Source organism: Mirounga leonina, unplaced genomic scaffold, assembly GCF_011800145.1.
Source record: "Mirounga leonina isolate KUSES-001 unplaced genomic scaffold, KU_Mleo_1.0 Mir_92, whole genome shotgun sequence".
Classification (NCBI taxonomy): Eukaryota; Metazoa; Chordata; class Mammalia; order Carnivora; family Phocidae; genus Mirounga; species Mirounga leonina.
Window position 1 is genome coordinate 25,810,847 of NW_023270852.1, and position 27,534 is coordinate 25,838,380.

The window sequence follows — 27,534 nt, forward strand, 5'->3', positions numbered from 1 at the left end:
AAAATTACTCAGCAATGGCAATAAATACAATAGGAAAACCACTAAAATTTTAAGTTATTTTTAAGAAATAGATCCTGAGGGGCGCCTGGGTGGCTCAGATGGTTGGGTGTCTGCCTTCAGCTCAGGTCATGATTCCAGGGTCCTGGGATCGAGCCCCACGTCAGGCTCCTGGCTCAGTGGGGAGCCCACTTCTTCCTCTCCCTCTGCTCCCCTGCCCCCCGCTCATGCTCTCTCTCTCTCTGTATCTCTGTGTCTCAAATGAATAAATAAAATCTTAAAAAAAAAAAAAAAAAAGAAATAGATCCTGACTACTGGCCCTTAGGGTGACAAGATGGACAGACAACTCCATTTGCCTTAATAGGTTACATTTACTACATGCTTACAATATGCAGGCCATGTCCTAAGACCTTTACAAGCATTAGCCTTACAAGTATTTGATCTCACAACAACCTTATAAAATAGGTATCATTCTTTTCCCCACTTAACAAACAAGGAAACTGAGGCACAGGGAAGTTAAATAGCTTGCCCAAGGTCACCCAGGGAGTGGTAATGGTAGGGTTTGGATTGGGGCAGCTTGATTCCAAAGCTCCCACTGTGAATGACAGCCCTAGATTAAGAACCACTAGAGAGTTCTCCAGAAGAGACAGGGCCAGTTAATAGTGGGGGATGCAAGGAAGTGTCTAAAGCTGACAGTGCGTGACTGGCTGGGGACAAAGCTGGGTAGTCAGGATTGGGTACTGTGAACACAGTGTTTTGTTATGGTCATTTTGACCCTAGTGCTATTTTGACATTCACACAATTCATTTCTGTGAAGAATAAAGCATTAAACTTTCAACTTAAAAAATCATCAAGTACTCTGTGCAGCAGAAACTCATTCTAATGTCTGGATGAAGTGAGAGTCAGATTGGGGATTCAAGGCTGGGGAGTCAGAGATGTGGTAAGAGACAATGAAGCCTAGAAATGGGGTAAGGTTGTGACACGCATTATTTGTTCATTTTTTTTTAAGTGATTGGCTTGATATTTAGGATTACAGAATGTCCATGGTGTCAAAGTGGTCTAAAAAAAAAAAAGATTCTACTTCAAAATGGGACTTACAGGAGGAAGAGGTTAAGCAGTGAGTGCTAACCACAACCTGCCTTGGGCAGAAGCAGAAGAAAGCCTCAAGCCAAGTAATGGAAGGAGAGTCACTTTCTGTTCTGGTTGTCAGAAAGGGCAAAGAATCAACACATCACTTTTGCAATGGATGAGTTTACAAAATTACAGGAAGTGTGACAAGACTTGAAAGACAAGGCACATTTTTTTTTTAAGAGTTCAGCTTTTTATTGAACAGGTTACAGAAGAGGTTTAGTTGGAAAGACCAAAGCCCATGTCATCATCAGACTCCTCTGACTCTTCTTTGCTTCCACCTCCTCCTCGGCTGGGGCAGCTGTGCTGTAGGGGGAGGGGAGGGGGCCAGGTCCAGCTGCTGGGGCAGGTCCACCAGCCCCTATATTGCAGATGGGGCTCCTGATGTTGACATTGGCCAGGGCCTTTGCAAACAAGCCCGGCCCTAAAAGTTCAACACTTACACCGGCCTTTAATGAGGGCATTGCTCTTATCCTCCATGTGACCGTCACCTCATCCTGGAGCAGGATGAGGGCCGAGTAGATGCAGGCGAGCTCCGAGAAGGGCATGCGAGTGTTGGGCTGGCGCTGCTGGGCACAGCGTAGTTGCTAGATGAAGTGAGGGCCTCACCCCAGCCTGGCCTTAGCTTCCTCAGAAGGATCAAGCACCTTAGTGCAGCTGAGGAAAGGCAAGACACATTTTTTAAATATCATGCAGTATCTTTTTGCTGTGGAGTATTTCCCATCTGAAATTTGGGATTATTTGACCAAGTGGCATCACCTCTGGTATTTTCCATGGATCAAGAGAAAGTATTGTGAGAAAACTGGGATACAGAGCCAGGTTCAAATCCAGGCTCTACCACTTGCCAGGTGAATCTCAACCTCTGAACCTCAGTTCCTTAATGGATCAAAAGAGAGTGATAATATTGCTTAAGTCTCAAGGTTGTTGTGGGCCTTAAATTGTGCCTCAGCTAGTCAGCCTTCAGTAAATATTTATCAAATGGCAAGAGTGGTTAGTAGCATTACAGCTGAAGATTTTATTTTACTTTTCTGTATTCCTTAAATTTTCTACCATGAATGTGTACTGCTTTTGTAATTAGAAACAAAAACATAAAACTAATTCTTTTTTAAAATGACAGGCATAATTTCTCATATTTTCACCTTTGCTCTCCTCACCTTTGCTTCTTTCATTTCCCTTTCTGTTATATATAAAAACGGGTCTTCTCCACCCAGCAATATTCAGAAGATGCTATGGGATGTCAGTTATTGTCTATACTGCATAATGGCTTTAAGGGGGTCAGCTCAGCGTACCCAGGCCTGTGGTACTTAGATGGGGCTGAGGTCAGTGGTAACTCAGTGCCACGGGAGCTCTGTTCTCTCCATTACACATCGATCCCCATCCTGACACTGCAGGCCTCAGGGAGCTCCATTTTTTTTTTTTTTTTAACCCTACTAGTTTCATTTATTCAGCACCAAAGCCTGGAGGCACTGACATAGGCTGCAAGAGTCAAGCCTGCAGTTGGTCTTTGGAAACCAGGGAGAGTGTGGGCGAGTGTATTAAATAAAGCAAAGTTCTGGCAGAAAACCAGCTTCTAATCTTGAAGTGTCCCCTGGTTCTCTTCTTTTCTTTATAATTTTAGGTTTGTGGGTCCCAGATCTCCATCTTTGCCTTCTGGAGCTGCTGCCTTAGCAATAAGAAAAGATGAATGTAGGGATTTAAGGCTGAGTTACACCAGCCCCTGAAGCATTCTCACATCAGGAAGCATAACCAGGTGGCTCTGTCACATCTGAAGCTACCTGGTCTGCTCACCCTCTCACACTGTGGGCCTTTTCTCACACAAGGACGTAAGGGAAGAGCCAAAGGGCCAGGATCTTTCTGAGTGTGTGGGCTTCTGGGGGCGCAAGGTGTGGTTCATTAGCTTCCTTTCAAACCCACTCCTGCTCGCTTGTTCCTATTTCAGCAAACATCGCTGCCATGCACCCAGCTGCCTAGGTTAGAAATCTAGGAGTCATCCTTGACCACTTCCCTCCCCGCACCATTCACATCCCATGTCCAATTATACGTGTAGACCTACTTACTCTACTGCTTTAAATGGCCCTCAAACTCATCTGCTTCTCTGGTGCCTTTCTCCCCTTAGCCCATGTTTAAATCTCTTTTACAATATTCCTGTCAGTGATCATGTGGTCCCACTTTGGACACTGCCAATAATGGAATTTACTACCTCTAAGGTGATCCATTCTATTTCTAAACAGCAGGAGGAGTTACAGTGTTCTTCCCTATGTCAAACCAAAATTGGTTTCCCTAAAGCTTGCACTGTGTTCTGGCCTTTAGGCCTACATAGTCAAGACAGTCTCTTCTGCTCTGAGTCAGCCCTGGGTGTGAAAGCATGGTTACTATGTCCCTGAGGCATTCTCTTCTCCAGACCAAATATATCCACTTGTTTCCACCTATCGCAATAAATATGGTTTCAAGCTCCTTCTCTAGTCAAATGGCCAACAGAGCTACTTCTTCCCACTCTGCAAAAGCCTGAAAAGCATCTTTACATAAACAATATTATTCTCCTTGATTCTCCCATGTTAAGCTCAGAGATCATGTGACCATAGAGAAAATTTCTCCCATCCCTGCAACACCCCATCACATGCATAACTGTGTAGATAGCTTTGAAACAAGCAGGTCAACTTTATTATTCACAAACTAAAGCTAATTATATTGAGCTGTCAGGGTTGTTGTATTAAAATAGATAACAAAGTTTGAATTAAATATTTCAACAAATATTGATGTAACACCCATCATGTACTGGACATTCCGCTGGACTCTGGGTATAATATAGTCCTAAAGATGTTAGGAAAGACCTCTACCTTTATGGAATTTCTAGCCTAGAGACTGAATATGAGAGGCTCTCCAAGGGTCATACAGTTTGAACTAAAGCCCAGCTCAAACTCTCCCTGAAGCCGGTTGGAATTCTCCCTTCCAATGACCTAAGCTGGAAGCTCAAAAGTGGTACCCACTATTATGATTATCGTAATAATAAACATAGATACAACCACATTAATGCCAATAAACCTTTGGATGTTACAATTTCCTTATGAGAATAATGCTTTTAGAAACAGAGCAAAGACCATAGTGGCATTTCTTGTGAATAATAACCATTATATCACAGATTGTCTCAAATTCTCATCCTATAAACCACCTATTTCCTATAAATCAAGGAGTTTTATAATAAATGAGCTGAGTTAGTGTCCACACAGTGACTGTCCATTCAAATGTGGATTACTTGCTTAACTTGGGCAAACGGAATGAGAGATTCTAGAGTGCAGAACAGCAGCTTCATCAAGGAAGGTGCACTTGCACTTGTAGGTACAGTGCCAGGCTCCCTTCCTCCTTCTGTCTGCTGGAACAATTATCCTGTCCGTAAAAGTCGTCTTCAGCCATCATCTTATTCAGTACACTATGGATGACAGGATATGCTTCCACCATCAAAGAGGCTTTCAGCTTTTCCAAAAGTTGTATTTTGGCTTCCTCATCATTTTATATCATAATTTGTTCAGCATTTGGTCAAGGAACTGATAGAAATGGAAGAGTTACTTACTGTAAAACACCCAGTCTCTGCTCATTTAAAACCACTGATCTTCCTGTTTCTCTGTTACTGGCAGATAATCCACCATCTTGGGTGGGGTGAGCATGAAACCACCACCTAATATCTCACTAGGGGAGGGGAGTGACCACAGGATGTCATCCTCCGTGTCAGAAGACTGGCAAATATTTAGCAAGGAGGGTTTCACATTTGCTTATCTGAGAAGTGCTCCACGTCTGTACCATGCTGCTGAAATGAGAGTTAAGATCTCTTTTGTCAAGCCTCCCCCACTGACCCTATATGCTGACAAGATTTTAAAATACTATCCATGTCTTGGTATTAATCACACTCATATTTATAGTGGCTCATATTTGTTAGCTATAGTTAGTCCGGCATTGTGCCTGACGTATACTTTATCTCAGTTAATCCTCATTGCAATCTTTTGAGGTAAGCATTTTCTCCTTTCACATGAAAAAACTGGCTCAGAGAGGGTAGATGGCTTGCTTAGGTTAATTTAACCAATAAATACAAATGCCAGGATTCGGGCCCAATTGAATGTCTATATCTCTTTATTCTCTTACCCACCACCCCAAACACTCGAATCCCAACCCAGAATCGAGGGGACCACGCACAGAGTATCCTTCCTCGCCTACGTGTTCACTCCAGTCCATTGTTTGTGGCCTTTTCTATCTCCTACATAGGATTTCAGTTCCTGTGAAGGAAAGAGAACTTATTCATCTTTGTGTTTCTCCCCAGAGAACAGAACATAGTCATTCTCAATAAGTACATTTTAAGTGAAAACACACACATGCGAACCAGAATACAGTGCTATCACTAGAATTTCTCTACTCCTACTTCAGAATTACAGAAAGGCTCCCATTTTAAAATTAATAATGAATCAAATCATCTTATTGTGCCTATGTGATAGTAGCCATAGAGTGACTAAATAATGAACCCCCCCTTTTTTTCTTGCAGCTCCAAATTGCACATCCTTTAGCTATCCAAAGCCAGAGAGAATAAAATCTTCCCATCCTTAGTGTGACACTCAAAAGTAGTTGAGCAGAGACATGCCATTGCTTGAATATGGATGGAAGAACTTGTAGCTCTGCACAAATACCGAAGCTTCCCAGACTCACAAAAAGCTGGTGGGAACTCATTGTGCACAACACATGGGAATAAATCTCTCCCCTTTATACAAGGTTGGCCTCACTTGGAGCAGTTGCAGATTGAGAGACAGAGTTCTTGGCCTTAGTATTTAAGACTCTGACACCTGAAAGTCATCATTCCAGTTGGAATGGAAGCCACACGGAACAAATAGGTGTGGAGGATCAGCAAGCCAGGAAAGAAAGACTGACATGGCAATAATAACTCTCCACATTTATACAGTGTTTCCTATGTCCCAGGCGCTTCCTTACATTATTTGTTTTAATCCTTACAACAGGCTGAGGGGTAGGTACATTTAAAAGATGTAGAAATGAAGCTTGAGGAGTTAAATGACTTGCCCAAGCCCTCCTTGTTGGTAAAAGTAGAGCTGAGGGAATTGAATTGAGGCCTCTCTGACTCCAAAGTCTAAGCTCTTAACCACTCATGCTAATCATTAACCACACTTGCCTAACCATTGAATCTGTTCTTGGCAATCAATACTGGAGGCTAAATTCTAGACACGTACTGCATTTTATTTATTGCTTTGTTTTTATTTTTGTAAAAGCTAAATGTATAGTTCTCATCCTGTAAGATGAATACTATCCTTCTCAACTCATCTTTTAGTTGTCAGCAGAAGTCCAGACTAAAAACCTGCTCTAGATAATAACAGGGACATCTGGACTACGTGTCTTCAAACTGACAATTTTACTGAAGACACCGATGCCCAGAGTGGGCAGACCAGATAAGCAGCAGCCGTTACAGACTTGAGTCTGATGAAAAATACCACTTACTTCACTTGTATTTGTAGGCTGTGTTATGGCTACCAGGCATGTCATATATATTCTTTTATTTGATCCTAAGGAAAATTGTGAGGTAGATAAGGTATGTAATATTATCTCTATTATACAGATGAAGAGGCACACCCAGAATCATTATCCTATTAAGTTCTAGTCTTGAGAGTCCAAATCCCAAATAAATGAACTTCTAGCCCTTTTAACCCTTCAAAAATACAGATGGAACTGGGCTCAAATCTTGACTCTACCACACATCTCTCGGAGCCTGCAATTTTCTCCCCTGTCAAATAAGGGATGAGGATGTCTACCTCACAGGACTGTGAAACTAGATCAAGTAATGTAGGTAAAGCCCTTTCAATAAAGAAGTGAACAGAACAGATGTAGATCCCGTCCTCATGGATCGGGATGGTGGGAGGTGAAAAAACAAACGTTCAGTGATTACACAACTTGATGATCAAGTTACAATAATCATAAGTGTTATAAAGGAAAAGACAGAACACTCTGTAGGTGTACCATAGGATGAGCTATCCTCCCGTGTGGCTGAGGGCAGGCCTCCCTCAGCAGTGACAGCCAAACTGAGACCTGAAGGATGAGTGGCAGTTAGAGAAGTGGGGGGGGGGGGGGGGGGGGCAGGTGTGGGTTGTAGCAGAGAGTGTTCCAGGCATGAGGAGCATCAGTGAAGCATGGATGAAGAAACTTGGTGACCTTGCAGATCAGAGAAATGACTTCTGTGGCTGGAGTGTAAGGAGCTCCAGGAAAAACGATGTGAAAGGATGCTGGAGAAATAGGCAATCTCCAGGCCATGTGGAGCCTTGCAAGACAAGTTAAAATTCTTGAACTTTAACCCAGGAACAATGAGAAGTCATGGAAGGGCTTTAAGCAAGGGGCAACATTAGATGAGAGCTTTAAAAAGTCCAGTTCCAAAAAATAAAATAAATAAAAATAAATAAATAAAAAATAAATAAAAAGTCCAGTTCCAAACTAGGGAAAGCTGGCATCTTTTTAAAAGCTTTCTTTTCTTTTTTTGAATAAACACATCTTTAGCATCCCTTACATTGCAACAGTGATATAGACTATGTGTTTGAAATATAAAATGAAAAAATTTAGACTGGGGCAAGTACCAGCCCCACCCTCTACTACTTTCAGGATCTAGGACAAGTCACCTCAAAGACTATCTCTGCTCTTGCTACCTAACACGGTTTCTTCTCTAACCAAAAGTTAACCTGCAGATCTTAAAAGTACTTTGAAAACCAGTGTACACACTTCTAGGGAGCTCATTTATTCATTGTTTTTGTCAAACAAATATTTATTAAGCATCAGCCACGTGCCCAGCATCATATTAGGTACTGGGGGTTCAGAGGTGGATAAGATACAGACCCTATACTTTAAGAACTCACAGTTTGGGGTAGACATAGCAGAAAAAAAAAATAAGTAATCACTATGCTGTACACCTGAAAGTAATATAACATTGTGTGTCAACTATACTCCAATTTAAAAATTTTTAAATAAAATAAAAAGGGATGGAAGAAAATACATACATACATACATACATACATAAAAAGTAATGACAATAAAGTAGGATCTACTACAAGAGAAGAAGCAGGGAGGGAGTTATTTACAGAGCTTAGAGTCAGGGAAAATTTTTAGTAGAGGTGATATGCACATAGTATGTGCTTAATACATGTTGAATGAAAAGTTTGAGCTGTCTTTTCCCCCCAACTTTATTGATATGTAATTGGCATATAACATTGTGTGAGTTTAAGATATACCATGTGTTGATTTAATACACTTCTATATTGCAAATGATTACTACCATAACATTTTTTTAAAGATTTTATCTATTTAGAGAGAGAGAGAGAGAGAACGTGAGCGGGGGAGGGGAAGGAAGAGGGAGAGGGAGAATCTCAAGCGGACTCTGCGCAGAGTGCAGAGCCTAACATGGGGCTAGATCTCGCAACCCTGAGACCTGAGCCGAAATCAAGACTCTGGACACTCAACTGACTGAGCCACCCAGGCACCCCTACTACGATAACATTATTGAGCTGAGTCGTAAAGGATGAAGGGAAGACTACCAGACAATAAGAGGAGTAGGGAATGAATAAGATCACAGATACCATAAAAGTAACCTTTTCATATATAACTTTATCAGCAGTCAGCTAGATAGGTTGAAAGGGAGAGATTGTAGGTAAGGAGACCAAGTGAAAACCTGGGGCAATAATCCAGGTGAAAGGTACAAAGGACTTATTGTTCCCTCAGGAGTAATGGTGGCTGTACTCAGTTTGCTTGACAATAAGTTTTACTTGGTAGTACAGGGTATGGCTTGTAAGTGTTAATACATCTTCCCATGAATGGATGTCTGTTCACCTTCATGGGGGTAGAGACCATGTCATCTACTGAAATCCTTGTAACACCTAATGCTATGCTCTGTATCCATATGCACCCATCAAAAATTGGGTTGACCGTTGGATTCACTGAGTTGCGGTGGGAGTGGGGCAGCTGGAACAAGAGAAGTGGGAGAGTACTCCCCATCTGCCGGGCACCACAGGCACTCTTCCCTCCTATAAGGCAACATCTTAAACTCAGCCAAACCTCCTTCTTATTTTCACCCAAAAGCCTGTTATGTCCTTTTCCTTGTTCGGTCGCATCCATCTACCCTAGCTAGAAACCTCAAGATCATATCGGAAGCCAAGAACAAAGCTAGGGGGAAAAATCATTTTTCAGGCTTTTAAGAACTGTATTTTCCTCCAGGATCTTCAAAAGAGTTTTACCTCTCATTCATACATAGAAAGAAGTCAGTGGGATCCTAAGATTCAACAATGCCACTTCTCTGAATCTACCCTAAAGACACACTCCCAAGTGTACACGAAGAAGTATGTATAAGTGTATTTTATATGAGATAAAAAGTGGAAATAGCCAGGGGCGCCTGGGTGGCTCAGTCGTTAAGCATCTGCCTTCGGCTCAGGTAATGGTCCCAGGGTCCTCGGATCAAGCATCGGGCTCCCCGCTGAGCAGGAAGCCTGCTTCTCCCTCTCCCACTCTCCCTGCTGGTGTTCCCTCTCGCACTGCGTCTCTCTCTGTCAAATAAATAAATAAAATCTTAAAAAAAAAATAAGTGGAATAGCCTAAAAGTCAATTCATCCAACACATGCTAATAAACCATGTTCTGTTCGTGACACAAAATACTAGACAACTGCCAAAATAAATGAAGTAGATCTATAAGTGTTAATGCGGCAAGCACTCCAAATTGATTGTTTAAGTGAGAAAGGCAATTTGAAGAATGATAGGTCTTATACCATTGGTGTGAAAAATAACCACCAATGAACCAAAATCCTGAAATAGTAATTTATTCCTTACAGTTATATACATATGCACTAAATGCATAAAAAATGGCCCGGGAGAATATGTACAAAAATACATACAAATCTGGTAACAGTGGTTACCTCTGGGAAGGTGGGTTGGGAACCAGGACTGGGAATGACAGTCAAAGAAATTTAGTGTTCTCTGTATTTAAATTTATTTTTCACAAGTGTAATAGTGCATTTATGATTTAATGGAAGAATTTTTTTTTTAAGATTTTTTATTTATTTGACAGAGAGACACAGCAAGAGAGGGAACACAGGCAGGGGGAGTGGGAGAGGGAGAAGCAGGCTTCCCGCTGAGCGGGGAGCCTGATGCGGGGCTCGATCCCAGGACCCTGGGATCATGACCTGAGCGGAAGGCAGAAGCTTAACGACTGAGTCACCCAGGAGCCCCTGAAAGAATTTTTTTAAGGTAAGAAAATCATTAAGGATGTGCAGTACTATTTTTAGTAGTGAAAAGTTTGAACTACCTAATAGTGATAGAAATATTATTAAATCAATCATGGTACAATCCACATGGCAGAACTTAATAAAAATGTTCATTTTTATGTTTGCAGATGTAAAGAAGTTAGTAATTCATAGTTCCACTTAAAAGGAACTACATACTAATTATGATGTTCTGAATTATCCCACTTTTGTTAACAAATACATATAAAAAAGTTTGAGATATTTTTTATAAAAGGTATATAGTTGTTTCTACATCAATGGGATTCTGGTTGTGTTTTGCTTCTGTATACCCTAATTTTTCCCTAAGAAATAAGTGTGTAATAAGAAAAATTGTATTTTAAAAAATGTAAATGAAATGAGGGACTTGAACTGGGAGAAAGGTAAGAGGAAAAAATGCGTAATGGTGGATGGGAATAAGAAAGTAGGGGAGGGCGCCTGGGTGGCTCAGTCGTTAAGTGTCTGCCTTCGGCTCAGGTCATGATCCCAAGGTCCAGGGATCCGGTCCCTCATCAGGCTCCCTGCTCAGCGGGAAGCCTGCTCTCCCTCTCCCACTCCCCCTGCTTGTGTTCCCTCTCTCACTCTCTCTCTCTCTCTGTCAAATAAATAAATAAAATCTTTAAAAAAAAAAGAAAGAAAGAAAGAAAGTAGGGGAAAGGGTACTTCCGGCGCGGCACGCCTCTACCGGTCGCCTGTCGAGTGGACCGAGTGCGGTACCCGAGCCCAGCCGGCCCCCAGCACCTGCTGCGGGCGCAGCTACACCATGGAGCGCCTTGATGAAAGAGCGCTGAATGCGCTGCAGCCGCCCGACTTCAGAAATGAAAGTTCACTAGCATCTACCTTGAAACGCTCCTGTTCTTCACAGCTCTAATGATCACTGTACCTATTGGGTTATATTTCACGACTAAATCTTATGTTTTTAAAGGCGCCTTTGGGATGTCCAATAGGGACAGCTATTTTTATGCTGCTATTGTTGCGGTGGTCGCCGTCCACGTGGTGTTGGCCCTCTTTGTTTATGTGGCCTGGAATGAAGGCTCACGACAGTGGCGTGAAGGCAAACAGGATTAAATTGGACATCACCTTTTGATAGCATTAAATTGATTTTTTTAAATGGTAAATGTGTCTGGGATATTGATGATTTCAATAAAGTTGAGAACATGTTAAAATCAAAAAAAAAAAGTAGGGAAAAGATGTTTGAGGATTTTTTTTTTAAGATTTTATTTATTTATTTGACAGAGACAGAGACAGCGAGAGCAGGAACACAAGCAGCGGGAGTGGGAGAGGGAGAGCAGGCTTCCCGCGGAGGAGGGAGTCCGATGTGGGACTCGATCCCAGGACCCTGGGATCATGACCTGAGCCGAAGGCAGATGCTTAACGACTGAGCCACCCAGGCGCCCTGAGGATTTTTTTTAAAGAGATTTTTTTTTTTCCAGAGAGTTAAGGGGAAAAATATTTTTGTTCTCAGAGTTTTTCAGTATACTTTCCAAGCCATCAAGTTTCTAAATATAACCAAAGATGATTTTACAAGCAACCCAATATAAACACATAGATGTTTATATTTCTACATTAACAACATGACATTGGAGCTGCAAAAAGTTCTTTCGAATTGGCTATATTTTATTTTTCTAAAAAAATAAGTCCCCTTTTGAGTCCCCTTTTAAAATATAACACCACCTCCACCCCATCCTGGCTTTAAATTTCAAGAGAAGTCAGAATTTAGGATGGAGGACAGAGGGGTGGAGGAGCAGGAGGGAGGTGGGGGGGTTAAGCATTTGGGCAGGAAGGGGAAGGGGAGGACTTTTTGCAGAGCCTTACCTAAAAGTAGTACTGCATAGCCTTTAATGTGTATTTGGATCATCTAGGGATCTGGTGAAAGTGCAAGTCTAGGCTGGGACTCCCGGATGATGCCCAGGCTGCTGGTCCATGGACAACTTGGAGCAACAAGGCCTTGGAGTCAGGGAATTTGCTCTTCCACCCTGGTCTGTCTGCGTTTCACTGGCCATGACTTCTTTCTTTCTAACCTAACATTTTTTTGTCAGGATACCCAATAGCAGAAGCTTTTCAGAAAGTCATTTTACCATATACAAGGTCCAGTTTAAGGCCCTATGCACGGAAGTGAGGAAAATGGGAAACAGAATAGGGAATGGGCAGGAGCCCCTGAGACACAAATGGTATTTGTTAGAAAGGGTGTGGCATTATGGAAAAAGCCCTGGACCGGTTGTCGGAAGACCTGGCTTCATTAACCAGCTGTGTGCCTTTGTGCCAGTCACTTCTCTCCAGTCTTCCATCTCTTTTCCTGTCAAAAGACTTGGTCTACCTGGCTTCTAAAATCTTTTTGGCTCTGACACTTGAGGAGTCTATAAAGAGAGCCTATATCAACAGGAGGGAAGAAAAGAAAGATGCGCCACCACACACATAGCTGCCAAGGATCCTGTACATGTGGTATCATAATGGAAGAATTTTTCCCTTGTCTGCCCAGATGCAGAAATGTTGGAGTGAGAGACTGGGAAACATGCCTAGTATGAAATCCTAGTACCCTGACTTCCTGGTTTTGGCAATTTAGTCTTGGGAATCTGTCCCAGGCTCTGTAAAGTAAGACAGACCATGAAAACAGGCCCTCTAAGAACTTCGGTGTGGCTCTGGCAGCCTTTAGATTCTAAGGTCCTCAATCCTTGGGGCCACCCTCATGTTTTACCTCATTCCCCTACACTGATCAGCAGCCAAATTCTGAAGCCACTTGAGCTTACAGTCTCAGCCAAATGGCCCTACTGCCTTCCTGTTTGTGAAAGCCTCCAATTCCCAGCCTGTGGCCAAATCCAATTTTTGCAGCACTCAACCCTTCCCCCAAGATCACCCTCTGGACTTGAGTCTCCCACATGCTGCAGACTCTTTTTGGGCCTAGAGCAGCCAAGCCTAAGGGAATTGGAAAGGCCAGATGGTGACACTTCTTTCTCTACATTTAAAATCGTCCTATGCTCAAAGGGAGGCTCGGCCCCTAGTTTGATAAGCACAGGGTGGGAAAGGGACCTGCTGTGGTGAGATTACCCAGACTCTGGGGCAACCTCCTACAGTTCTGCCTCACACCCCAACAGACCTGCACTCTTCACCTTTTCACTTACTCAACGGGCCTACGGCTATTCTAGCAAAGACTCCCAAGTCATCCATAAGCATGCTAGCATCAGGCTGCTTCCTGTGGTTTAAGGCAGGCAGCCTCCATCCATGTTCCTGGGACCCTGTCCCCCAGCAGACATTCACTCAGGGCATGGCCTCCTGAGGCATCCATTTGGGATGCAGGGACCCTGTGGGCTGCAAGAGGAGTTATTTTTCCCTCCGGCCCCAGCCTAGGCTGTGCTGAATGATGGGGCTGGCTAGCACAAAGACTGCTTTTTATGTTGGTCCTTGGTATTTTTGGTGTCTGGAAAGAGCTTCCTTTCCTCCCATAGTTAATTAGCAGCATAGGAGCATTTCCCTTTCCTCAACAGAAAGTCTTTTCCTGCCCCTGGGGCCAGGCAGAGGGGTGGCAGGTGTGGCTAAGCGCTCCCTGAGGTTAACCTCAAACTTCAGCTTAGAGCCACACTTGATGAGAAGCAAAGTGAAAAGCAGGGTTAGCTTCCATTGGGGCAGAGTTGGCAAGTGGGTACAGGCCCCTGGCAAGCCAGGGGATTATTTTCTAGTCTCCCAATCAGGTGAGGGGACAGGAGAAGGGGGTGGGGAACCAATGTGTGTTTGACACGTTTGTGAATTGTTCCTATAGCAAAGGCTTTTAAAAAAAAAAAAAAAAACAACAGAGTGGAGCTTTATATATGTGAATGAGAGGCTCACAGAAGGACCTATTGTCAGGAGGAAAAATTGCATGAGTAATTGTGCATGACTTCAGTCTTCCCAGTAGAAATGTTAGGCGTGTTAAGGATGATTGTGGACATTCCAGTGTTTTCAGCGTGGGGAAGAGAGAGGAGGGAACTCCTGAGAGGTGAGGAGGCAGGTTGTCTAGCAAGGCAGGGGAGACAGGAACCTAAAAAGCTCTTCCTCCACTTTTCTTGTTGGTTCCCATTCTTCCTCTACTTAATTAAGGTATCACCTCCTACAGGAAGCCTTCCTGCCCCTACCTCCTTCTCTCACCTCCCACTTTAGGTGTCCTTGATAGGTATCTACTGTATTATCATTATTTACTAGACCGTGATACTACTGATAGTTTATAGAGCAGTGGGCATGGACCCCAGCACCGGATTCCACCACTTCCTAAATGTATAACTCTGGCCAAATTACTTAATCTCTCTGTGTCTCAGTTTCCTCATCTATAAATGGGAGTAATACCTACCTTCTAGGGTTGTTATCAGGATTAAATGTGTTAATACATATAAGGCGCATAGAATAGTGCTTGACATATGGTATGTACTCAATAAATATTAGCAATTATTATTTTTATTTGTATCCCCAGTCGTTAACACAATTTGTAATATATCATGGGGCAGTGGTTTTTCAACCCTCGTATGTATCATCATTGCTTGAGCAGCTTTAAAAATATATGAATCTGGGCACCATTGGTCTAGGAGTGAAAACTGATCGTGGTATTTGGGGAAAGTTCCCAGGTAGTTTTATTTTGCCTCCAAAGTCACAGGTGCTCAATGAATAGATGAATAGATGAACCAAATGGGATCAGAAGGAACCAACACAGGTGACATCATCCTTAGGAATGTCAAAGCATGATTCTGTCCCCTTCAGAAAGTTTATTATTTCCTGAGGCAGACTTCCAAAGAATGATATGACAGTGAATGTAATGGAATACATGAAAGAATATAATTTTCATCATCTCAACATACTGCTCTATTGAAGAAACAGAAAAACGATTAGCTAGAGCTAATATTAGAGATCAATAGGTATTTCCTCTTCTGCTCTCTTTTGTTTATGCAGACTTATTGCTCAGAGAATTGCCATAACAACTCCAACCAGAGCTGAACTTTGACCTTTCCTCCAGTTTTAATTCCGACTTGCCACCAAGTCTTTAATTCAGTGGATGTAAGAAAACATTTAAAGTCCCCAAATAAAGCATTTCTGCCCCTGTAATGTACAGTTGCAATATGTTGTTATCATAGCATATTGTAATTAGTTGCTTTATCGAGTTGGTTTACAAAATTTAAACTGACTGCGGCTCATAAAACAGGAAGTCAGGCATCTCACAATGGAAATAATGAACTATAGCCAGGGCTCTTACTCTCAAGGCCCGTATATATTAATGGGGGAAGTAAAGATAAACATACTGAAAACTAGAGAAAACGAATACAGCAGAGACATTTAAATAGTATGTAGCGGGATAAAGTGGTCTTGGAGTCAGATTTAGGCCTATTTCTTATTAGCCATCTGACCTCAATTAATTCAATTAACCTTCCTGAATTTCAGCTCCCTTATCAACCAAATGTGGATTCTGATGCCTATGTTACAGGATTGTTGTGAGGCTTCAGAGCGATACTATACATAAGTGTCTGGCACTTTTTATTAAATGAAATCATCTTAATGAACAAAGAGCTGTATTCCAGCAGCACAATTTGTTGTCAGCAATTTCATTATCAAGAGGAAAGATCATATGAAACAGGACTCAAATCAAAATGGAGAACTAAACATGAACATAGACCCGCCCTACCACCATAAACCCCTTAAAGGACAGACAAGATAGCAGAAAAAGCAGCAGAAATTATGATAAAAATCTGGATAGAAAGCAGTTAGGATCACACTGATAGACAACTCAGGATGAGTATTAACATACTCCAAAACACTCGTAAGGTAAATTTCTTTGAAGGTGGGGGCAGGGAATCTCCTAGCTCAGTGGAAGCAAATAGAAGGAATACGAGGGGTTGGAAAGCACTCGTCAGGATTATTCATCTTTAAACTGCCCTGTGCACAACAGACCTCTCTCCTCTTCCCTCCACTTCAGAGAGCTATAGGTCAGGGGTAGGGGTCAGGAAGGTGGACTAAAACACAAAGTTTCACTCTAAGAAGGGAAATCCCCTGTCTGGGGAGGGTGTCTGCTGGTGTGTAAGGGCCTGTGAGAAAAGCAGGGCTGGAAGTAATCCTATCCAACTTCCATGGACACAGAGAGGAAAAAGGCAAAGCTGTTCCTGCCCAGCCTGTCAACTGTGGCTTCACTGAAGTAAAGGCCTCCATATTTTGGCATCTGGGGATGGGCAAAGGACCAAGTGGGGAGGAGGGTGGTCCCCGAGCCTGCCTCTCTGCCTGCTCTAAGCACCTTACTGGGAAGTCTGCAGTCAAAATGACCTACTCACAGAGTCCCTAGTAACCCTCCATTCACCAAAGGAGACTAGAGGGGAAATGGACAGCTCAAAATTGAAGTGAAAACTTAAACAAAATACCTGCTAATTAGCCCATTCTTCAAACATAGATATGATGAAAAACCAAGGATCACCAGATAGCTGAGGAAATTCAAACAGCTCTAAAGAAAAGGATTAAGATGAACAAACTGAGGGACGCCTGGGTGGTTTAGTCGGTTAAGCATCTGCCTTCGGCTCAGGTCATGATCTCGGGGTCCTGGGATCAAGCCCTGCACCAGGCTTCCCTGCTCAGGGGGAGTCTGTTTCTCCCTCTCCCTCTGCCCCTCTATTACCCTGCTGTGCTTTCTCTCTCTCAAATAAATAAATAAAATTTTTAAAAATATATGTAAACAAACTGAAAACTGACTCCAGAGAAAAGACAGATAAAGGAACAGAAAAAAACAGTTTAAAAATTCTAACAAAAATAAATAAATAAATAAATAAATAAATAAAATCTAAATAGCATCATCCTTCAAAAGATCCACGAGGATATTATAGCAGGCTGCTATGAAAAAGAAACAACAAACAAACAGGGAATTAAAAATTATGATAGTAAAACTAAAAAAGCAGTAGATGGGATGAATAATAAGATGGGTGTGGCAAAAACTGGGGATGTTAAGAAGTTAAGTGTGAGGAGATGTCCCTGAATATATAGAAACGATCAGGAATGGAAAATTTGAGAGAAAAATTGAGAGACTACTAGGGACTGAATTGTGTTCCCCTCAAATTCATATATTGAAGCCCTAAACTCAGTGTGACTGTATCTGGACATAGGCCCTGTGAGGAGGTGATAAAGGTTAAATGAGGTCAATTCAATAATTCAATGGGGCTGGTGCCTTTATACAAAGAGGAAGAGACACCACAGCTATCTCTCTGCCATGTGAGGACACAGCAAGGACACAGCCAGAAGGCAGCTGTCTACAAGCCAGGAAGAGAGCCCTCACTGGAAAATGAATTGCCTAGCATCTTGATCTTAGCCTCCAAAATTGTGAGAAAATAAATTTCTGTTGTGTAAGCCACCCAGTATATGGAATTTGGTTATGACAGCCTGAGCAGAGTAATACAGAGACACAAAGGATCAATTCAGAAGTGCCTCCTTTCATTCAAAAGAAATGCCAGTAAAGAACTGAGAATTGGTGGGGAAGAGATCCACAAAGAAATATTAAAAGAAAACTTCCCCAACCCGAAGAAAGGCTTCAATACTTCACAGGGCCTGCTAAGTGGCAGGCAAGGAACATTTTCAAAGATGCTTACTTAGACAAATACTTGGGATGTTTCAGAGCCAAAAAGACAAAGAAAAAACTCTAAAAGTATTCAAAGAAGAAAAACAGGTTACCTACAAGGAACAAAAATGAATTGGCTGTCAGACTTCTGAAAGGTCACTCTGAATGCTGGACAGCAATGAAGCAATCACTTCAAACTTGGAAAGAAAATAATTTTGACCCAGAATTATATACCATGCTAGCCAAACTAGCTTTCCAATGAGGTAGCAAAATCAAGACCTTTTCTTTTTACCCTCCAGGTCTTCAAAAGTGAGTAAACTTGATGAAATCCAACACTAGCAAGGTTTTAGGGAAAATGGCCCCCTCATACTCCATGGGAGTGTCATTTGATACTGCCGTTTTGACAGGGCTACTTGGAAGTATGTATCAGCATTTTTCTTTTCCAGCTATCTAACCTGGAGAAGCGCTTTTACAAATGCACAGAAGCCTTGTCTAGCACTGTCTTGCACCACTGTGAGTGGTGCAGATCCTGGAGTCAGAGTGCTTTGTTCAAATCCCAGCTCTGCTACTTATTAGTTATGAGACTTTGGGTAAGATTACCTTAGTGCCTCTCCAGTGAAATGAGGATGATAATATGTACTCCCTATTTCATAGGGTTGTTCTGAGAATTGAGTGAGTTACTACATGCAAAGTGCTTAGAACAGATCTTTGTACAGACTAAGCATTTGATAAATGAGTATTACTGTCATGTATTATAGAGAGAAGTTAGATGTTATCTTAGGACATTAGACAGTAAAATACTTCCAATTTTGTGCCACTGGAAATACATGATGCTGCAGTGTTTGATGTGGCACAATATTGGAGGACCTAATATCTATAAATAGGAGAATGGTACAACTATACTATGGAATACTATGCAGCCGTTAATAAAAAAGGTGGTAGAATTATACTAACTCCATGTGCTATCAATGAAAGATCCCACATATTGCTAAATGAAGGTGAGGAAGGATAAGCAAATTGCTGAACAATATATATAGATTATCCCATTAAAAAAATACATGAATGGGGCTCCTGGGTGGCTCAGTTGGTTAAGTGACTGCCTTCGGCTCAGGTCATGATCCTGGAGTCCCGGGATCAAGTCCCACATCAGGCTCCCTGCTCAGCAGGGAGTCTGCTTCTCCCTCTGACCCTCCACCCTCTCATGCTCTCTCTATCTCATTCTCTCTCTCAAATAAATAAATAAAATCTTTAAAAAATAAAAATAAAAAATAAAAAAATACATGAATGTACATATTGCACATGTACACAGAGATATACCACCGTAGGGCAAAGCAGGGGGAGCTGTCTGTCCTGAGTGCAGGCAGTAAGGGGATATAGCAACTGAGGATAATTCAAAACAATAATTTTAGGGGTGCCTGGGTGGCTCAGTCGGTTAAGCGTCTGCCTTCGGCTCAGGTCATGATCTCAGGGTCCTGGGATGGAGCCCTGTGTCGGGCTCCCTGCTCAGCAGGGAGTCTGGCTTCTCCCTCTTCCTCTGCCTCTCCCCACTGCTCCTCCTCTCTCTCTCTCTGTATCTCTTTGTCTCAAATGAATAAATAAAAAATTCTTTAAAAAAACAAAACAAAACAATAATTTTAAGGAATAACTTGAAAACAATAATAGATGACAATAAAATCTATTTAATCTGCTTCTTATTATCACCATGAACAATGAAAACAAACAATGTCAGTGATAAAATGCTCCTCCAGCCAGGGCAGTCAGCTCTTCCTGTCCCCCCAGCCTCTAATCCTAGATGCTACTGCATCTTCCCAAGTGCATAGAAAAACTTAGAGCAGAAACTGATGGTACTGACTAAATAGGATAATTTACAGAAGGAAGTGGAGTTAAGTGGGGGGGTGGGAAGGGGGCGTGAGCAGGATTTTTACTTTTCACTTGCTACTCATTTAAACGTTTTTTGCAAAGAATATATTTATTTACTTACAGTTTGCACTTCTATAGTTAACACTTTTTTAATTAAAAAAAATAACATGGAGACAAAAAGATTTATTACAGGAAGTCAGAAAAAATGGAAGCCAACAATAGCCTATAACCATTCCTCCAAATATTTTAGATTATGGAATATGGGTTAGGTATGGTGACTGCATTTTCAGAACTAAAAGTTGGAAGCCACTGTCTGCCAAAGAATTTTTGGTACAACTTCTGAGTAGGAGAGGCAGCCTGGGACATCCAATCTGGGTGCCAATATAATGGAATTTCAGGGACCATCTGATGGTTTATTATTACAAAAAGACTGTCTGAAACCAGGTCTGTCCATGAATCCCTAATCCCACTCCATTTTTGGATCCTTTTGGAAATGAACTCCTCCTGATAGGATATCAGCTTAAAACCTAGCATTCAGCCTGCCTTACCCTGACTTCCCTGAGTTCAAGGCCTTGAAGTCTTTGCTCCCCCTGAGATTTGCCAGGAGAGCTGGCGGAGTACTCCTAACTTCTCAGTTGCCACAGCAGGATCCCCAGGCACACTGTCTGTCCTCACCTGAAAAGGCAGCTGTTTTCCTGACTCTCTATCAGCCCCCTACTAGCCTCCCCACCCCCAGCCCAGTCACCTGCACCCCCTACATCCCCACTATCCCTCCCACCCTCTCCACCCCCCTCCTTGTGTGTCGCTGAGCCAGTCTGGCCTGGGTTACTGATAATAATCCTGCTGATTCTAGCACAGGCAATCCCAGGCACAGGATAAGCTGAGGCTATGAAAATGAAATGGCTGGGTACAGAAAGGAGGAGGGTAATAGACCCAGAGAAACAGGAAAGAATGCTCCTCTAGCCAGGGCAGTCAGCTCTGCCAGGAAACTGACGTGAGCTGAGTGGAAAAGAGAAGTTGGAGCAGGACTCATAGAATATCTTGGGGCCAGTTAAGGAAGTGGGAGAGAAGTAAGTCAAGGTGAATACATGAATATTAATCACTGAGAAGGACCAAATGAAAGGCCCCCATGGGCCCCAGAGCATTCTGTGAGGAACAGGGAAAGAATGTGTGTCAGGAGGATGTGCTCCCCACCCTGGCTATGTGACATCAAGCAAGTTCCTTAATCCCCTCAGCTCTATCTGTAAAGTTGGGATCCTTCTAAACATTAAATGGATTCAGGTAAGTAAGGCTCTCAGGCCAGCATTCAGTAAAGCTGAATTTCTTTGTCCTTTCATCAAAATGTTGATGGTGACGATGAAAACTTACCTGTACCCTCTCACTACCCATTCCATCCTCAGTGTGAGCAGTGGACACACTAAATAATAGTGAATTATGATAGCTAACATTGGTTGAGGGCATATTATTTGCAAGCTTTATTCTAAACTCTTCGCAGCATTACCTCAATCCTCACAACCCTACAAAGAAGATAATATTGGTAGTCCTAGTTTACAAGTGAGAAAGTCAAGTCTCAAAGAAGTAATTCGCCCAAGAGACATAGCTAATAAGAGGCAGAACCAGGATGAAAATCCAGCTCTAATTGCAAAATCCATGCTCTTTACCACTGCATTATATTCCTTCCCACTAGTAAGGCAGAAAATAGAGAAAAGGTTAAACAAGTAAAGGTCCTGTCCAAGGCATTGATGAAGATCAGTAGGAGGGTTCCTGTTACCCTGTTTCCCTGCGTGAAAGCAGCTGCTGTAGGAAGCTTCCCAGAGAGTTCCCATCTAATCCAGGAGAGACGCCACTGCTGAAATGAAGTCATAACCCCCTCCCCAACTGCCAGAGATGGGTGGTGACATCCGAAAGCAAGCAGATCACATATGTAACCAGTGCAAATAAAGCTGTAGGCAAGGGCATTACCTCGTGTTATGAAAGTATCTTGCAATAAAGAATGTGGTAACTGAGTCCAAACAGAAGGGTGATGACTTGGCAGGCAGTCTGGAACAAGCCAAGTTAAAAGTTTGCCCATGTGTCTACAGCTCTGTCCACCCTGATTTTAAATGCTCCATACTGGTTCTTTGGGCAGAAAGCCGTGGGATGAGAAAGGTCTGAAGGAGATGCTGCCTGGGGAAGGCCAAAGCACCCAACAAGCAAAAGAAATTACTAGTTAATTTAGTAATGCCAAGGACATTAGAGGATTTCATTAATGTAGCAGTCAGCACCACCACTTCATTTATTCATTCATTCATGTATTTATCCAGGAAACATTTATAGAAAGCCTACTGTGCTCCAGGCCCTGTGCTAGGTGCTGGGACATTATAAAGAGTCCCCAGGAACTTATAGGGACGTCAGGAGATGGTAGAAAGCAGGCTCTTCCAATACAATCAGGTAAAAGCTCTGCTATCGGTGAGGGCCTGCCATATGCAACCACGCTGTCTGTCCTCCCTGCAAGGAGGTGATTATGCCAATGGGAGTCAGGAAATACCTCCTACAATGTGCAAGCCAGAAAAGGACTTTAAGAAGTAGTCCAACTCCCTCACTGTGTTAAGAAGGAAGTGATGGGCCTGAGTTGTAAAAAAGGATATACTGCAAATCAAGACTACCATAGTTTGGGGCACCTGGGTGGCTCAGTCATTAAGCATCTCTCTTCGGCTCAGGTCATGGTCCCAGGGTCCTGGGATCAAGCCCCACATCGGGCTCTCTGCTCCGTGGGAAGCCTGCTTCTCCCTCTCCCACTCCCCCTGCTTGTGTTCCCTCTCTCTCTGTGTCTCTCTCTGTCAAATAAATAAAATCTTAAAAAAAAAAAAAAGACTACCATAGTTTGTATCAACTGAATGGCTCTATCACAAGTGCTGCAGGAATTTAGGGGTGACAAGCATCACTGTGAGTCAAAGAAGGTTTCCTGGAAGAGGTGGAACTTAAACTGGGCTTTCCTGGAAAAATAAGGGATGTGTGTATGTGTGTGTGTGAAAGAGAGAGAGAGAGAAAGGGAAACACCTGGTTTTTAGATATTGATCAAATTGTTCCTTAAGACTATTTAATTTTCTTTTATCTGGTTTGTTAACTACCCAAAGTCCTTAAGATCTGAAATTTTTTGTTTGTGTGTTTGAGAAGATCTGCTACCAGATATGATAGGATTAGTTGTACAGGCTTCGGAGTCTGACAGACCTGGTGTCAAATCCACACTCCGCCATTTTCTAATTGTGTGACCTTGGTTTCCTCATCTGTTAAATGGGGATAATAATGCCTACCATAGGACCGTGATGAGTGTTAAATGAAGTAATATACATAAAGCATGTAGCATAGGACCTGACACTCAGGAAACACAAAGCATAGCTTCTTAAATGTTGTGATAATTACTTACCTGCATGGACCTTATAACATACAGTGTATTCCATATTCATTCAGTTTCTGTTAATTCTTTTATCAAACAGTTAGGCATAGTGCCAAGCACCATGCTAGATGTGGGACAAGCTGTGTACCAGACAGACATTTCCCCTGCCTGCTCAGGGCAGTTTAAAGGGATGTGAGACACATAAACACACAATTGTGGTACAATGTGAGTTGCACTGTAATAGGGGTGGGTACTAGTGATTGTTGGTCAGCTCTGGGAAGGCTATGAACTTTAAGGGCTATACTAGGGCCTTTGGGGAACTGACTTACCAGGATGCAGTTGCTCTGAAGACAGAACTGGAAGATGCTCCCACCATCAAAGTCATTACCACTTCTTTTTTATTAAGTTTTTTGTTTTAATTCCAGTATAGTTAATATACAGTGGTATATTAGTTTCAGTTGTATGATACAGTGATTCAAAAATTCTATACATTACTCAGTGCTCATCATGATAATTGTACTCTAAATCCCCTTCACCTGTTTCATCCATCCCCCCCACGCACCTCCCCTTTCATAACCATCAGTTTGTTCTCTATAGTTAAGAGTGTTTCTTGTTTTTTTTCTCTCTCTCTTTTACCCTTTGCTTGTTTGTTTTGTTTCTCAAATTCCACATATGAGTGAGATACGGTATTTGTCTTTCTCTGACTGACATATTTTCTTAGCATTATACTCTCTAGCTCCATCCATGTTGTTGCAAATGGCAAGATTTCTATCTTTTTTATGGCTGAATAATAATCCATCATACTTCTTCTTTATCCATTCATCTATCAATGGACATAGTTGGGCTGCTTCCATGATTGGGCAGATAATGCTGCAATAAACATAAGGGTGCACATATCCCTTTGAATTAGTGTTTTTGTATTTTTTGGGTAAATACCCAGTAGCATAATTACTGAATCATAGGGTTGTTCTATTTTTAACTTTTTGAGGAAACTCCATACTGTTTATGGCCATTTGGATGTTTTCTTTGGAAAAATGTTCATGTCTTCTTTGCATTTTTTTAGTTGGATTATGTTTTTTGAGGTGTTGAGTTGTATCAGTTCTTTATATATTTTGGATACTAACCCTTGATTGGATACATCATTTGCAAATATCTTCTCCCATTCAGTAGGTTGTCTTTTAGTTTTGTTGACTGTTTACTTTGCTGTGCAGAAGCTTTTTATTTTGATGAGTCATTACCATTTCTTGATAGTTTGTGTTTGCTCTATATTTTGTACAATGTCATTTCCACCTAATAGCAGAATAATCTGGATAGAAAAGGAAGTTTTCTCTTACTAGTCCAGCATTCAGCAGAAACTACAAGAAGCAGTAAAAATACACCCGAGCTTAAGCTCTAGACAATTTTCCTGGCTCCTCTCTCCTAGTGTGTTTAGTACCTGTGGCAGCAAGCATCCAAAGTGGGTCCCAATGATCCCCACCTCCTGCAAGTTACACCCTCATGTAGTGCCCTTCTGCATTGTACCATGGTTGGTCTTTGTGACCAATAGAAAATGGCAGAAGTGATAGCATGGCACGTCTCAGTTTAGGTTATACTCTTGGATGCTCTCTCACACATGCTCTCTTTCTCTTGGATGACTTCCCTTGGAGAAAGTCATATCTTGAGCAGACCTATGGAGAGGCTCACATGGCAAGGAACTGAAGCCTCCTGCCAACAGCCACATGAATGAGCTTAGAAGTGGATTCTCCAGCCCTAGTCAAGTCTTCAAAGACTATGGCCTTGGCCAACAGCTTGACCTCATGAACTACCCAGCTAAGCCATTCCCAGATTCCTGACTCCTAGAATATATGTGAGATAATAACTGCTTGTTGTTTTAAGCTACTTGATGTTGGGGTAATTTGTTTTGTAGCAATAGATAGCTAATACAGTGCCCCTCTTCTATGCTTCCCTGTCATGGCACTTACCACACTGTGTTGTAATTACCTGTGTATGCTTCCATCTCCTCCACAGACTGTGAGCTTAATGGATACCATGTCTTATTGTCTTTGGATTGTCATCACTTGGAACATGCCTAGTCCATAGCAGATGGTCAAAAAACTTTGTTAGATGAATAACTTGCCTTTGTATAGCACATTAGAATCTATAAAGCACTGATGCACTCATATAGTCTTCATGGCACCCCTAGAAATAACTACTGATATTATCCCCACTCAACAGATGAGAAAATTGAGGCTCAGTGACTCAATTATCTCATAGCCAATGGTTAATAAAACCAGGACTCAAACCCAAGTAATTGAATTCCTAGTCTATGCTCCTTCCTCCAAACCAACCTGCTCTTCATTTAGCTTGTGGGGAAGAGGGTAGGAGAAAAGTTATTCTAAAGAATGGAGTGCTGTTCAGTCATGATGGAGCTCCATAGAAAGGGCAATGGACAAGAACATGGCTCATTTATGAATAGGCCAAGTCTCTTTGGGCCTTCCCCACACCACACATGCAATATTTCATTTAATCATCAGAAACCCAAAGTAGGAGATCAATCATTATTATTCCCACTTCACAGATGAGAAAACCAAGGCAAGATCTCATATATTAAATTGTAGAGCTGGGACTCAAGCAAATGTATTCAAACTCCTAGTTCAAGGCTCTTCTTGTAAAACTCAAACTGCTTCCTTTTCCTAGTACTGGACAGCTGGGTTTGGGGCCCAGATAGAATTCCTGATTCCAGCAGGGATACACAGGGCAAGGTATCACAGAGTCTCAGACAATGTGCAGACATGACTAATGCAAGGACACTACCTGTGTGGCTACGTTACACTTCACCCTCATGCTGAGCTCCAGTCACTGATTTTCAGGCCCAAGGTCCAAGGTTTCACAGGATCCCTTTTATCAAAGAAGGGAGATATGCCACTATTGTAGTTAGAGTCATTTTCAGTTTCTACGTCTTTAAAATGGGAAAAATAATTGTAGTAATGGTTAAATGAGATGATATATATAAAATGGCTGGCATGTAATGGTGTTCACAAGCATGTAAATATTCTGCTCCCTTCTGGCTCTATTCCTATGGGACATTTTTAGGACAGGAGCACATAGTGTTTTGTGAGCCTCTCTTCTCCCCATAAGCTGAAGTCTTAGCAGCAACAGTGAAAAGCAGAGGGAGAAGAGAATATTTCTGAGGGCTCTGTGCAGTCTCCAGCCTGAAGGGTGCTCTGCAGTGGGATTTCTGCTTTATGTCAGCTGTGCAGTGGGGCAGAAAGACCTCCATTCTTCGAGGGCAGGTATCATGCTGAGGAGAAGAAGCCCCAGCTGTTCTGTGGGATCTAGTGGAATGTGCCTCGGGGCTGCCTGACGCCTTGCTGGGTTGGGTAAACTTGGCCTGTTGGTTTCCATCCAAGAGACCTTTCACCTTGAGGGCTCAGTGACCAGAAAAACATTCCAGAAGCCAATAATTTTTCATTCTCCAGGGAGCTAGGGAACAGACAGTTTCTGGGCTGGACACTGAGGACAAACCCATGAGAGGGCCTCTGTGCTGAGGGCTCCATCTAATCCCAGGAAATGCAGTCCTGGTTCCATGTGCTAGAAGACACAGCTTCCTGCCAGGAAAAGGATCTGGGTTTTGTCTTCATGCACGCCAGCATTTAGATATGGCTGTCTAGGGTTTCATGGATGGGCTGTGGAGATGGCCAGTCCCCAGCTGGAAATCAGAGTGAGCCTGACTCTTGCAATCCTGTTCAATGAAATTCAGAGCAATTAAACAACCAAGTGAGAACCTACATTCTGGTGACATTGTGGAAAGGCCATGGGCTTTGAAGTTGGAGTCTTCATTTGAATCCTAGCTCTACCATCTACTAAGTATGACTTGGGAAGGATATTTAACCTCTTTAGGCCTCAGTTTCTTTATCTGTAAACTAAGAGTAATAAAGTAATGGTAATGCCTGCTCTGCAGGGCTGAGGTAAGGATTAAATGAAGTTGTCATATGTAAAGGGTAGAGAAAAGTTCCTGCTGCCTGATCAGTGCTCAATAAACCAATCTTTATTATTACATTTCATGCGGAGATGGATGAGAAGTGAAAACAGCCACAGTAAGGAAGACAGTACATGTAATATTCGATATAACTCCTTTGATTTTTTTGACCATATACTGGGGAACCTCCTAAGTGCTAATGACTAAGGATATAGGAACAATGGTCCCAACCTATAAGAACTCAGAATTTTGTACCTGAGATGGATAAGTAAGCAAACAATCTCTATAGAACTTACAAGTGGTCTAAGATAAAGGATAGAAAATGCTGTCAGAGCAGAGTGGAGGAGGTGCTCACATTATCTGAAGAAGTCAGAAG

The 27,534-nt window shown here is 42.2% G+C and overlaps 1 long non-coding RNA gene and 2 pseudogenes across 2 annotated transcripts in view; 2 read left to right on the forward strand and 1 right to left on the reverse strand.

The window, feature by feature from the left end:
* Nucleotides 1-27,534, forward strand: part of LOC118004125 — a 123,398-nt gene that overhangs the window by 49,944 nt on the left and 45,920 nt on the right. The window lies entirely within an intron of this gene.
* LOC118004123 lies at nt 1,306-21,724 on the reverse strand (annotated as a pseudogene). The gene is made up of 2 exons (XR_004677487.1): nt 21,596-21,724; nt 1,306-1,782 (listed from the first exon to the last, which is right to left on the reverse strand). The product of XR_004677487.1 is annotated as a 60S acidic ribosomal protein P1-like (transcript).
* LOC118004124 lies at nt 10,655-11,597 on the forward strand (annotated as a pseudogene).